A 15,044-nucleotide genomic window follows, 5' to 3' on the forward strand; every position below is an offset into this window, starting at 1 on the left:
AGCAAACTTCAAAAATTAAAGGGGCACCTTCCACACATTCCGTGCAGTGGTTATGATAGAGAGTTCCTTTTGCATTGCTAAGGAGCCAAACACAATAATTCAATGGCAAGCATCTGCCTAGTACTCACATAAGCTAAATTCATAAGGAATGATATTTATTTACAGTTGCTGCTGTTAATATCATAGAATTTCACCTACAAGAGGAAAGCAAAGTTTCCTCCTGGAGCTCTGCAAGCCAAACAGCTTCTAAGGCTCAACCCTGAACAGAAAGCTCCCTTGCTGGTCCCTCCCAATACCCAGATGATGGCCAGGGGCTTCCTGTCCTGCTGCCCCATGAGGTCCCAGCTGCTGCTGGCAGGCAGCCACAGCATGGAGAAACGTACCCGTAATAGCACCCTGTAAATTAACTTGACATTTGATGTAGGGAGGGGTGAGGGGGACTAAACCTTACAAAAGATGTCAAAAACAAAAGCCACTTGAGACATGCATGACATACTGTGTGGGCTTGAGAGAGTTACAGGGTGGTTATTGCTCCGTGAGCAGTGTGCAGCCCGGACCTTCTTTGTTAAGACAATTTGGTCAGCCTTTGTTGAAGCCACAGCATCTATCACGTAAACAAAAAAATGCCATTATTTTCCCAGAAGAGCTGCCAAAAGAACCAAATGCTACTGCTAATGTGCGCTGCCCACTGTGGGCTTGGCTTCGCTGCTTGTCTTGGAAACTGCAATCTTTAAAAATCTGTCTTTATTCAAAGATAAACTGAAACTACTCATATTCTGCTATAAAGTGTGATGCAAAACTAAATTATAAATAATTTAAATATTTTGTGTACCAGGTTAAGCACATGAGACACAAGTACAAGCAGTATTACATCTTCAAAATATTGTTAAATGTTTCATTTTTCCTTGTACTTGAAGCTAGGAATATTTTTTCCTTTTTGTTCATTTTTCCTTTTTTTGTTGTAGCTAAAAAGTATTTGAATCAAGGATGAAATATTGAGTCTCTGAGTCTGCTTGCAATAGACTGCAATAGGGTGCACAGGAACACAGCATCTTTAAAGTATTAGACATGCAGGAAGGTTATTATGCTGTATTGTGTCTGCCTGTCCCCACCTCGCTGCCTTTCTCTCACCTCTCTCTTCCTTTTCCCTCTCCCATCTGTCTTCCACACACATACATGCATGCATACTTACATATGTACATACATACATACGTACACTTGCACCCCCACTCCCCCTCTGCAGCACAGACGACACTACATCTCGCTGATGATGTCTGGTCTTACAGCTTTACTAGCAACTTGTACCAGTAAAATGCATAATCATAACATCCCTGCTTCTGATGTACATGGATTTATTTACAAGTCCCCATGTACTATTTTTTTTTTTTTTTTCTCCTGCTTCTCTGGTTTATATTTCTGGCCTGCCCTTATTCTCGCGGGAATTTCAAATCAGAAGCAAGATAGAATTGGAAAACATTCTGTAAGGCAGTCTGCATCTCCATCATTTAGCGGTGGGTTTTGTGTGTGTGGGTTTTTTTTTGGGTTTTTTTTTTTTTGTCTGCTTTATTTAAAAAAGAAAAAGAGTCAGTTTTAGGGGTTTTATGGATATATTGAGAAAATTTTGATTGGCTCTTTTAGTATTTCGCCTACTTAAGGTTCCACTTGTGTAAAATAGCTGAAGTAAAATGAACTGGTGTACACATACGTGCTTGCGTATATGCAAATGCACTGGGAATTACAAAGTCGATAAGTTTTTGTCAGATTAAGCCCCACACTCTGACATTGGCAGCTCTAAGATTCTGCACAAAAGAGTTAAAATGCTAACGAGTAATTCATTTTAGCGTTCCTTTTGGAAGCAACAAAATAAAGGATTTAACTAGTTCAAAAGGAAGTCATTCATACTGAGCTATTTTTCACGTCTTTAAGACGGCCTTTCATTAGCACATTTTACAATTGCCAAGTGGACATTTACATTCTGTAAACACAAGCATAGACTGTATTTCATTAATGATTTATTTGCCAAATATTTACAGACAAGGGCTTGCTCCTGCAAGACCTCACATACGTGTAACTACACTTACCTGAGTAAACCTCTTTTTATCTGTGGATTGGTCGTGCAAGCTATTTGTTGTAAGTGAATTCGTGAATCAGGCTCTAAAATTGAAAAATAGTCTTAATATGCATTCAATTTACTACTGTGGAGTATTTTTCTTTTTTTTTTTTTTTTAATTTCCTCAGAAAGTACTCTTGTTAACAAGTAATTTACAATTAATTATTTTCAACCAGCTTGTATTAATTAATTTTAGCAAGCCACAATTATAAAAAAAAAAACAAACCAACCCACAGTATGTACTTTTCAAGTGATATCTACATTTTTTCTCTATTTTTAATTTGAAGTGAGGAGCTATTCTCTATCATTTCACTGTAAGTAAAATACCATTGCTCTTAACACAAGCAGGGGGGACTCCACGAGATTTAATGAGAGTAATATCACTCTGAATGTTCAAAATTATGCCTAATTTACAGTCAGAAACAAGATGATTCACATTAACATTCTTCTGTCTGGGGTCTAAGGTTTTGTTTTCTTCTGTAAATAAGCATGGTGTTTTTGCAAGGTATTGCCTCAGCAGTAAAGCAATTTAGAATACAGGATATTTTTAGAATACATTCATTTAAAGGAGGGGGAGGGAGAGGCCGTGCAGTAGGATATACATGTATTTGTAATTCATATTGTTGCTCTGCTTCTATTGTACTCTGAGCTTCCATCATGTCTGAGATGGGGAGCTGGCATCCAGACAGTGCAGCAGGGCAAGAAATAAGCCCTCATTGCAAATACAAATAGCAGGGCTTCTACCTCTCCTCTGTTATCCCTACTAATTATTACTAGGCTTCTATTTTTTTAAAAAATAAAGGTAAAAAGCTGTTGGGAGGGGCAGTATATCTTGGCAGTCTGCTAAGTAACATTATTAATCCTTTAGGTGCAAAACAGAATTATTTCCATTGTGGTCTTTCAAAAGCCTCAGTCTGCATTTCAAAAAGATGACAGAAAAATGAACTTGAATGTGTAAGCATTAAACATTTAAATTCTCTACTCCTTGGTCGTTACACTGATAGCCCTATTTTACATCTTCCCATCCCCCACTCTACTTCTGCTGATTTCAGTTCATTTGCATGGCCTCATTATGCATATAGCCTTTGTTCTTTTGATGCGGAGTACAGAAGGGTGACAAAGCAAAACCTATAGACAGAGACCTTTCCTTTTCCCTTCAGAATTTTTCCAACCATCAGAGAGGAGAATTTTGTTTACCAACATAATTCAGTCTTAAAACAGAAGTATGTCCTTGCTTATAAAATAATAACAAACTTATTTTAAAAAAGGAAAAGCCAATGACTAAACTGACACACAAAATCTTTGTTTTTTATGATGCATTCAGGTTTTCGTTTTTTAACAGGATAAATAAAGAGAGCAGTGATATGTAACAATTAAGAAGGAACTGTTTCTTTTCGACAAGTGAGATATCTGCTATGTATATAGCTATATTAATTTTGATAATAAAGTGTTATGAAATATATTCCAGAATTTGGAAGATAAGGCTCAATAAGGGCATCTTACCTTCATTTCCAAAGGTTCCCACTTTCCTTGTATCTAAGAACAAAGAGACTGGACCCACGAGCATGAAATATTCGTTTCAGATTTTTCATATAATGTACCAAATATATTTTGATGGTATGGAAATTTGAGTCTCAAGTACCATGTCCAGTTTGGGGCCTCTCAGTGCATGAAGGATATTGAGCTGCTTGAGCAATGAAGATAGAGAAGGGACTAGAAACAGCATATGAAGGGCAACTGAGGAGACAGGTGCTGTTTAGTCTGGAGAATATGAAGCTGTGGGGAGACTTTGTCTCTCTAAATCTGCCTAAAAGGAGGTTGTATTGAGGTTGGTCTCTTATCTAGGGTTAACAAGTGACAGAAGGTGAAAATGGCCTCAAATTGTTCACAGGTTTAGATTTGACATTAGGAAGAATTTTGTCAGAGTGTGGTAAAGCACTGGAACGGGATGCCCACGGAAGAGGTAGAGTCAATCTCTACGGAAATATTGAAAAAAATGTACGAATGTAGCACACAGGGACATGGTTTTTTGTTGGAACTTGGTAGTTCAGGCTGATGGTTGGACTTTATGATCTTAAAGGTATTTTCCAACATAGATGATTCTGTGATGCTATACTTCTCATTCTAGTCCTAAGGCATACAATACTGCTCTTTCCTCCTTCTTTCAGAGCATCTCCTAGCATTATTGGTTACATCTCATTGATATGATATGGCATACAAAAATAGCTCCATAATTCAGAGGAAGAAATGCCTGCCTTCTTAAAATTACCAGCAAGAATTTATTTGTGCCATCCTCAGAGCTGCCACCATTACCTGTCTCTAAGGCTTATGCTATGCATACTTTTAAATAAAGCAATGCACTGTGAGGTGCTTTCAGTCGCTATGTCATTATCACTCTGCTCCAAATATTTATTTCTCCCTGATTTCACGGATCATATTTCACATCTTTCAAACTTGGTGGACTTTCATGATGAAGTTACAGTGTCAGTGGACAAAGAAATAGCAACTGACATCATCTACCTGGACTTGTGCAAAGCATTTGACACAGTCTCACATGACATCCTGGTTGCTAAAATGCAAAAAAACGGATTTTATGAACAGACCACTCACTGGGTAAGGAGTTGGCTGGATGGTTGCTCTCAGAGAGCTGGCTCCATGCCCAAGAGGGTGGACACAATAGGGACACTGATTCCTCAGGGATCACTGCTAGGACCACTGCTGTGCAACAGCTTTGTAGATGACATGGACAGTGGGATTGAGTGCACCCTCAGCAAGTTTGCACATGACACCAAACTGAATGGTGTAACTTATATCCTAGAGGGAAGGGTTGCCATCCAGAGAATCTGGACAGGCTTGAAAGATAGGCCCATGCCAGCCCCATGAAGTTCAGCAAGGCCAAGTGGAACAGATTGCCCAGCAAGGCTGTGAATGTCCCTCCCTGGAAGCTTGCAAAGCCAGGCTGGATGGGGCTGTGAGCAACCTGGTGTAGCAGAAGGTGCCCCTACCTATAGCAAGGGGGTTGGAACTAAATGATCTTAAATGTCCCTTCCAACCCAAACTATTCTGTGATTATATGACATATGAAATACAGTCATTGTTCCTGTTCTCATAACAAAATTGGAAGATGAAGCCCAGGAATAGGAATATGGGGGCTTATAGTCCTCAGAGCAGCAAGCAAACCATCACATCTTCAGTTGAGCTGTGGACCCATGCCTGTAGGAATCCTTCACATGCAGCCTCTCGAGAAATTGAACTTTGCTCTCTATGTAGCTGTAAATGCTGCTGCTCTCTATGAAGCTGTAAATGATATAGAAAATCCAAGCCTAAAAGTTTGGTCTTGGTATGCACACTATCACACAGAATTCCCAACAGCCATTCTTTGTTATCAGTGCATGTGAAATACCATATCAGACAGGAAGACATTAGAAGATCCTCTTCAGAAGATGGGAGCTCTTGTTGGCTGCCTCTGAATAAGCTCTCAACATGAACCAACAGGGGACACTCATAATGACCTCCTTCCTCTGATGTCCCCCTAGGAAGTACAAATATGTTTCTCATCCTACCATAAAAGGCTATTTTTGCAGACTTTTGGTCTGAAGTGCCAAAGTCATTCCAGATCTCACCTTAGCAATTCTTCCTATGAAGGTGAAATACTATCAAACTCAAGTATTAGAACCAGAGTTTACAGGAGCAGTTTTCAGTCAAAATAAAATCAGCATGTGCGTAAACATGTAAGCAACTGAGAGAAGAACTCAGCCTATCATAATTCAAACACTGTGATATTTCTTCACCTATTGAGAGATGCACAGACCATATTCTCACCCAACTTATTTTGGAAATCCTTTCAACACGAAAGGTATCCTAAAGCCTACTGTAGGAAGGATGTTTTGGCACTCCCCTTGGCGGCTGAGGATATCAGTCTATCCCTCCAGCCTTTCACCAGTGAACATCCTGCACGCAGCTGGTGAAAGAGACATGCTGCCCCATGCTTAAAAATGCACCAGATGCTGTCTTCTCTATTCTTCTATACATACATTAATATTTATAGCATTCCCTGTATAGTGAAGAGAATTATATAGATCATCTAAAGGGGAGAAGAAGCACAATACAAACTTTAGAATGTTGATTTCATACAATTATAGAATCATGAAATGGTTTGTATTAGAAGGGACCTTAATGGTTATCGTGTCCAACTCCCATCATAACTCTCTGGGCAATCTGTTCTAGTGTCCCAACACACTCTATGCAAGGAGTTTCTTTCAAATGTCTAATCTAAAGCTTTCCTTTAAAACAATTACCTATTTTCCTACCACTACACTCTTTAGTTTTTTTGTAGACCCACTTCAAGAAGGCTGCAATAAGAGCACCTCAGAGCCTTCTCTTCTCCAGATTGAGCAAGCCAAGCTCCTTCAGCTTTTCTACATAAGAGAGTTGCTCCTGCCCTCTAATCATCTTAATAGCCTTCCCTGTGGACCTGTTCCAACAACTCCTTATCTTTCTTGTGTTGGAGGCCCCAGGCCTGGACACAGTACTGCATATGGGACCACACAATGTCAGAGAAGAGAGAACAATCACTTCCCTGTCACTTCTGGCCACCCCTCCTTTGATACAGTTCAGGATACTGCTGACCTTTCAAGCTGGTAATGTACACTGATGGATTGTGTGCAGCTTTACATCTACCAGAACCCCACCAGTCCTTCTTCTTAGGGCTGCTCTCAAGTCACTCATCAGCCAGGCTGTATCTCTGCTTGAGACTGCCTCAATTCGGGTTCAGCACCTTCCAATTGGCCTTACTAAACCCCACGAAGGCCCACCTCTCAAGCCTGTCCAGGTGTCTCTGAATGGTATCTCTTCCCTCCTGCATTTCAATCACAACTTTCAGCTGTGTGTCATCAGCAGTCTTGCTGGTGGTGTACCCAATTCCACTATGCCTGTCTCTGACAAAGATGTTACAAAAGATGTTTACAAAAGGAAAGCACATCTGGTCGTGATTCAGGGGAGAAAAAGAGTCCATTCCCTTCTTTTCTACCACGATCAGAAGACTTCTGCTTATTTCATAGCCCCTGTAGTTTACTGCTTATATATTAATCCCTATCACTACCTTTACAGATAGAAAATAGATATCCACTTTTCAAGTGAAATTTCCTTGAAGTTGCAAAAGTTTAATCCTGTCCATTTACAGAAGGAATCCAGGCAGGGTCACAGCACATCTCAAGGGCACAGTAACAGGAATAGAGCCTGGTGATCTCACTGCCCTGTCCATTATGTACAGAAGGTGCCCAAATTCAATTATTGGTGACTCCATTTATGTGCAGTACATTACACCTTTGAAGATCTTATCTTCCACCTCCATTCATTGAGTAAGTGAGAACTGTATGTGATAACATCGTAAGGATTTCAAAGGATACTTTAATTCTTACACTTCAAAAGCTCAACTGCACAATTCTCTTCTAATGAAACTTTTGCTACATGGACTTAGTAAGAACTTTCAAACTTAGAGCATTCCAAGGTCTTTACACATATATTAATGCACACTATCTCTTTTTCCATAAAATGATGACAAAAGGGAGTCATTGTTCACGTAACATGTACACCTTCCAAGACTGATAGGAGTTTGGCTGACAGTGCCAAGTATAACTGATTAGAGAATTAAAATTAAAAATTTGGTTATAATGTGAAAATATACAAGAAAAAGGCATTTGGGATTACCTCTGATTCATGCTTAACCTTGCTTTCATCCTGGCTACTAAAATGTGTTACTAAATACAGAAGAGGCCATTTCATCATGGGACCATTTAATTTCATTAATGAAGCTTACAAGCAAAATGTGGTAGATCGTGGAGGTGGTGGCAGCACGCCAGCAGAAGATGCTGCTTATGTCACCACTAGGAAGAACAGAACTTTGCTCAGCAAACTTGCTTTTAAAATAATATCCCTTTGCAGATATATTTGATTCTCTACACACACATCTATCATTAATTCACCACCAGACTTACTTGACACTTGACACTTACTGGACACTGTGACTCCCATTTATAAGAAAGGTCGTAAGGAGGATCCGGGGAACTACAGGCCTGTCAGCCTGACCTCGGTGCCAGGGAAGGTTATGGAGCAGATTGTCTTGTGGGAGATCATGCGGCATGTGCAGGGTGACCGGGGGATCAGGCCTAGCCAGCATGGGTTCATGAAGGGCAGGTCCTGTTTGACCAACCTGATCTCCTTCTATGATCTAGTGACCCATCTGGTGGATGAGGGAAAGGCTGTTGATGTGGTCTACCTAGACTTCAGCAAAGCCTTTGACACTGTCTCCCACAGCATTCTCCTGCAGAAGCTGGCAGCCCGAGGCTTGGATGGGTGCACTCTTGGCTGGGTAAGGAGCTGGCTGGAGGGCCAGGCACAGAGAGTGGTGGTGAATGGAGTCAAATCCAGCTGGCGACCGGTCATGAGTGGTGTTCCCCAGGGCTCGGTGCTGGGGCCTGTCCTCTTCAATATCTTTATTGATGACCTCGATGAAGGCATCGAGTGCACCCTCAGTAACTTCGCAGATGACACCAAATTGGCTGGAAGTGTGGATCTGCCTGGGGGTAGCGAGGCCCTACAGAGGGATCTGGACAGGCTGGAGAGCTGGGCTGAAGCCAGTGGGATGAGTTTCAACAAGGCCAAATGCCAGGTCCTGCACTTCGGCTACAACAACCCCAGGCGACGCTACAGGCTTGGGGCGGTGTGGCTGTAGGACTGCGTAGAGGAAATGGACCTGGGGGTATTGATTGATGCCTGGCTGAACATGAGCCGACAGTGTGCCCAGGTGGCCAAGAAGGCCAATGGCATCCTGGCTGGCATCAGAAACGGTGTTGGCAGCAGGAGCAGAGAGGTGATTGTTCCCCTGTATTCAGCACTGGTGAGGCCGCACCTCGAGTACTGTGTCCAGTTTTGGGCCTTCACTGCAAGGAAGATATTGAGGCCCTGGAACGTGTTCAAAGGAGGGCAACAAAGCTGGTGAGGGGTCTGGAACACAGGGCTTATGAGGAGAGGCTGAAGGAGCTGGGAATGTTCAGCCTGGAGAAGAGGAGGCTCAGGGGAGACCTCATTGCTCTCTATAACTTCCTGAAGGGAGGCTGTAGTGAGCTGGGGGTCGGCCTCTTCTCTCGTGTCATCAGTGATAGGACCAGGGGGAATGGCTTCAAGCTACGGCAGGGGAGATTCAGGCTGGACATGAGGAAGTATTGCTTTTCAGAAAGGGTGGTCAGGCACTGGAATGGATGCCCAGGGAGTGGTGGAGTCACCGAGCCTGGGGGTGTTCAAGGAAAGGCTGGATGCTGTGTTGAGGAACATGGTTTAGTAGGAGCTATTGGGAATAGGTGAATGGTTGGACTGGGTGATCTTTTAGGTCTTTTCCAATCTTGGTGATTCTATGATTCTATGACAGATCCTGATGTGAAATCCAGTGAGTTACATTGCAATAATGAAGTACATGACTGTCCTGAACCCCGTCAGTTAAATTCTGCCTAAATCCTATCACTTGTTCCTATTAAGAGCTACCTCTATGTCTTATCTCTGCAGAGAAAGATCCCAGCCACCAGGAATGGACTATACCTGGGTGAGAAACAGCTTTACTCCTGCTCAAAACATAAAACATTGCAAAGAAATGCTCAAGATTCAGTAGGACGCACAGAAAAAAAAAGTCTGGAAGTAACAGCAGCTAGTCCTGGACCTATTTTATCAAAATATCTGTTGGCATTTTATCATAAAATCTCCATTCTTCAGAAGATGAAAAGATACCACATTAACTCCAGGCCTCTTACTGATCCAAGTCAGCTCAAACGGACACAAGCTGTTTTTAGGAAGACTTAAGGCAAACACAATGCTACTGGTTATCATGGTGGTTTTCGCTGCATCCCCAAGAGTTCAGATAGGGCCATTTACATGAGACTTCAGCAAAGCTGCACCTGAGGAGCAGTCGTGCAGCACAGCAAGGAAATCTGTATTCCTGTCTGTTCTCTGTACTTAAATGAAGGTACTCACTGTTTTTCAAAAGGCTTTTCTTTGTTTTTTGATTTCTGTTTTTTGTTTTGTTTTGTTTTGTAGTGACTGTATTTTACTATGTTCTAGTTATAATACTGTTTCCATTATTGTACTGTAGAAGACCATTAAGCTACACATATATAAGAACAGATCACCAAAATCAGTCTGAGATCTCATTAGCACTTTCACGAAATAAGAGTAGTGCTGTAATTAAAAATACTGAAGAGATCAAGTATTTGATTGAATTTAAATATGTACAATGCTGCTTAAATGACATAAGAAATTGTCAAGGCATTTGTGTTACAGAATAATGTACTCTTTAGGCACATTCATTAGAACAGTGTAAGTTGTTAATTTACTTCTAGAAGAGGCCACTAGAAATTAGAGGGAAATGTGCCTATATAGGCACATTTATTGTATATATATATATACATATATTGTATAAATATTTTTTTTTCATTTATGTGTGTAATTCCTCTTTAATAATGGGCACTGTATATATGCACTGTGATGCACTTCAGATTGGCAACAAGAATGAAACCAAGACAGTTTTTAGAAAATGCAGCAACATGTGTCTTTAACAGATGTTAAGAAACCATAATTCTCCCGAGTACTAAGACGTTCATTGAATTTGTGTTAATGAGTTTTTGATAGCTAGATGAAATATGTGATAAAGTTGAAAAAAAATCTTTGTTCAAGCTTTTTTCTTAAACAAATATATATATATATATTTATATATTTCAGCAAATGATTTACAGAGCTCACATTGAAATCAAGACAAACTTCTGAAGTTTCTGAACACGAAGGATTGGTGTCATTTACAGTATGTTTCAGGATCTTTAAATGTGGTTTTTTTTACAATAATTTGATTGCATTTACGGAGGTTTTTAATGAATAATAGTAAATATGAAAGATATTCCCACTCCCAAAAAGGCAAAAAAAAAAAAAAAGTGTAATCTACCCATAATATTATTAAAATTGTCCTGACTTGGTATAATTGAAATTATTGCAGAAATGTATTTCATTTTGCACCAGAGACATTTTAACAACCATTCATCATAGCATACTATTGTCAACAAAATCAATTTTTTAAAATACTTGAAAGAGAAAAATAATTAGTGAAAGTCATTACATAATCATTAATATCTTCAATTAGTATCTATCCAGGCTGTTATCCAAAGTGACAAGGGCATACATAATTGATGCAACATTAAGAAAGCAGAATGAGGCAGACATACCTCAGACCTGGATAAATTTTCTGCTGCTTTTGAGCTGCAATCATTTAAAGAAAACACTTCAAAAGAATATTCCAGTAAGCAAATTAGTTTTCATGCATATCGCTTGGCAAATCCTACTTGACTTACTCATGTGAACAAATCCCAGTAGGGCTGCTTCCGCCCTCGTTTTAGATCAGACTCATCCTGATGCAAAATGATTGCAACTGAAACCTTCTCTGGTGCGCTCCATGTTCAAGGAAAGCAGGATTTCAGTGCTGCTGTATTTGCTGTTATGCTGTGTTGGTGGATAAAAACTACCTAGCTATTCTTCACAGTGACCTCAAGAAGGTGCTTCATGGGAGCAGAATTCTGGTCTAGCATTATTAGTAAACATGTCCACCTGCTAGAGAAGCTTCTGTTCCGCTGAATAAATACTCCTCAGAGAGAAATGTGTGTCTGCAATGCCTTGTGAAGCAATGTCCCAGGGGGTACCCATTCTCCTTCTCCTTTTGAGTGCAGGCATATAGAACGTTTGCCAGGCTTGACACTGTCGGTGCATGGTCAGCTGGACATAGATCACTTTGGACTTCTTGCATTTCAGTAGTATTGCCTTAGATTGGTAGAGGAGACCTCATGCTGGTGTAATTCCAGGAATAGTTCCAAACTGACATCTCGTTCATTCTCCTCGGGAAGATAAGTCACTATCTGTGCACTGCTCTGAAACACAGAATTATTAAGTACATTAGAAAAGGATGCTTGTTGAAAAGGAAGCACATCCATTTTTTCTTGTTTAAGTAAAACTATAAAGAACAATTCCTTCTCTTTGTGAATTAGAATGATGCAGGTATGTATTCACGTACTGAGACTCAGTTTATAGATAGTAGGACACAAAAATAATTATACATTAATGTTTATAGATATTTTGCACTTTAACATTCTTGTCATAAAAAAATCATTTTTATGAGAATAAAAGTACAACTGACATAGCAATATGAAGTGCCTCAAGTATAGGAACAGGACTGGAAAAACTCCTATTTTAATACCAGCTCTGCTATATTGTACTTGACCTTCAGAAAACTCTTCACCCCACGTATATCTCTACTCCTGGGAAATGGAAATAAAAAGACCATTTGCTCTTTGCTGCAATGAATGTGAGGCTTACTACCCCAGAGTGAGTATATTGTTTTAAAGCACTGTCATTACTGGAGATTCATGCAAAATTCTCTTTTGAAAATATATTGGCTAGGCACAAAATCTACTTAATCATGAGTGATTTATATGATAACTTTGCAGGACTGAGCTTCATTCATACAGCTTTGATTTTTTTCCACACAGGTACTATTCTACAAGCTAAAGACCAAATAATCTGAGCAGAATAAATGCTTTTTATGAACACATTGTTACAAAAAACCTAAATATTTTCATCTACAGTGAAACTGTCCCCCCAGGTCCTGTTTTCACACGTGGGCTTAGGCTTCCTCCATCATTTCCATGAGGTGGATTTGCAGCCCAGCTCTGGCCTGGAACATACTCAGTGCTCCCTTTTACATTGCCTGGCAGTTGACTTGTGCTTCCTGCAGCAAGGAAAAGAGAGCCCAGCCACCTCTGGTGAAGAATTTTTTCCTAATCTCCTACCTAACCCTTATTTTCATTTTCTGAGTTCGTTTCCTTTTAACTACTGAAGCTGGTAATTAGCTGCTATGATACACACAGAATCAGCACACATAGAATGAAAAAGGAGAAAAGATTATTAACCATGGCACAGAGCTGAGTGTTAGAAAGACACAGAATAGAGATGTAAATACGCAGGAAAGTTTAAGGTTGAAAAACACTCTTTTCAGAGTTTAGATTGATGCTGAGAAAGCCCATTTTATTCAACATTCATTAAAAATTATGGGGACATAAAATATTGCATTTGAATATTGTATTTATATTCTTTGTATGAACTGGTAAAAACTAGACTTCCAATACAGTTAGTAAGGAGCTATTGTGTGGCTGCAGCTAGCACAAGCTGCCATTCTGATGTTGTGACAAAGTTTGGACTGTCTAAAGAAAAGAAAGGCAGGGAGGTATTTACTGTTCATATCTTCTGACAGTTTCAAGACATTCCATGAAGTTAGGTAAAACATGCTTTTTTCCCATTTTGAAGACATGTAAGCAAATATACTCCCTGTAACCCCCAGATGACGCTGCCATTCTCTGAAGTTAAGTAGATTTGTTTTAAAATGTAAAAGTATGTAGCAATATAATGTGCCAATCAGACTTTCTCAGAAAATGCTTCTAAGAAGTGCTTTGGTGATCATTTTAAATACACACTCGCTGCTGTTTGATTATTGGTTTATTCCCTTAAAAAAAAAAAAACGTCCAAAAACTGTCCCACCATTAAGATTTGCTAATCCTTCTTCCCTCTAATTTGCCTATACCGTAGAATAAAGTTGCCTACCCATTGGCTCTGTCTTTCAGCTCATGGCTGCAATGCTAGATGTGTTTGTTGCCTGTGTTTGTAGCACTGCCGCAAGAATAAGGCATTGTTCATTCCTGGTGCGGTCATGTCAGCAGGTCACCCCCCTATTGGGCTCAATGCAATGACTAATGCATGTGTGTGCACAGGGCCTGGGCCCTCGGGCGTTAGTGCGGGACACAGGTGTGGAATCTTGCTGCAGTGCAGGAATGTGGAGAGGGGTTTTACAGGACTGGGCCTTTAGAATGCGTTGAAACAGCAGATATTTCAGCACTGCATGTAGGAAAATCAATTTCAGGGAAACAAAAAGAAAAGAAAAAAAAGAAAAGCAATTTTCTCTGTTTTACTTCGTTCCCCAGTAGCATCATTGCAAATAATAACACAATAGTTGGACTGCTTGCTGTATTATCTGTCACTCAAAAGGGGAATCTCCTAGCTGTATGTTATATAGAAAGACAAAGGATTGCTCAACATAAGCATCCTAAACTATTTCACCCTTTGAAAAGCAACCTGGAAATGCAGGTTAATCACAAACATGATGACGCATAATTTGGCTTACGCTCCTTCTGTATTTATCCTTACTGAATAATATCTATCAGTGCAACCACCTGTGCAGAGCACTTTCTGGTTACAGTTCTCACAAAAGTGCTCCACTGCACTACTCCTGACAAAAAAACAATTATGTCTATGGGGAAAATGTTTTTCTAGGCTGAGTTTTGAGGGCTTCAATGTGTACAAGGGCTGCCCATTCCCAGCACAGATGTAGCCATCAGGGGAATTCAATAAACAAGCCCTCCGCGTGGCGGTCTCTGTTTTATTTTATGCACGTGAGTCATGGCAAGCTACCTTGAAGGGAACTCCTGCACACCTAACTATTTGCCAAGTGGGAGATTATTTATTTTAGATACACCAGAAGGAACAGAACTGAGTTTACACTGCAATCTCTTATGTTTGTTTTGTTTTATTTCCAGTGATTCATGTGATGTTATTCTTGCTTTTTAGTCTGATGATGGAACTGTATGCATAAGACAGTAGGTCAATCTGAGTTGATTCTCTTGCTAAGAGAGAGAGAAATTGGAAATCCTCCATAGATTGGCAGATATATATGCTTAAGAAATTTCAAAGATGGCATTTTACGTGCTCATCTACAAAGTTATATACATATATGTACACATATATACACACCCCACAAGTGCTATATTTAGCTGGATATATGCAAACAGACTTACTGAAC

General features: G+C 40.0%; 1 long non-coding RNA gene and 1 pseudogene across 1 annotated transcript in view; one reads left to right on the forward strand and one right to left on the reverse strand.

Moving 5' to 3' along the window:
- The window catches only part of LOC128089691 (uncharacterized), a 70,683-nt pseudogene extending 61,234 nt beyond the window's left edge, over positions 1-9,449 (forward strand).
- Positions 9,450-10,615: 1,166 nt separating this feature from the next.
- Positions 10,616-15,044, reverse strand: part of LOC128089653 (uncharacterized) — a 39,410-nt gene continuing 34,981 nt past the window's right edge. The window contains exon 3 of the long non-coding RNA XR_008210636.1: positions 10,616-12,066. This is a non-coding gene — a long non-coding RNA (uncharacterized LOC128089653). The remainder of the gene's footprint in view (positions 12,067-15,044) is intronic.

This window comes from Tympanuchus pallidicinctus, unplaced genomic scaffold, assembly GCF_026119805.1.
Source record: "Tympanuchus pallidicinctus isolate F22 unplaced genomic scaffold, pur_lepc_1.0 scaffold4, whole genome shotgun sequence".
Taxonomy (NCBI): Eukaryota; Metazoa; Chordata; class Aves; order Galliformes; family Phasianidae; genus Tympanuchus; species Tympanuchus pallidicinctus.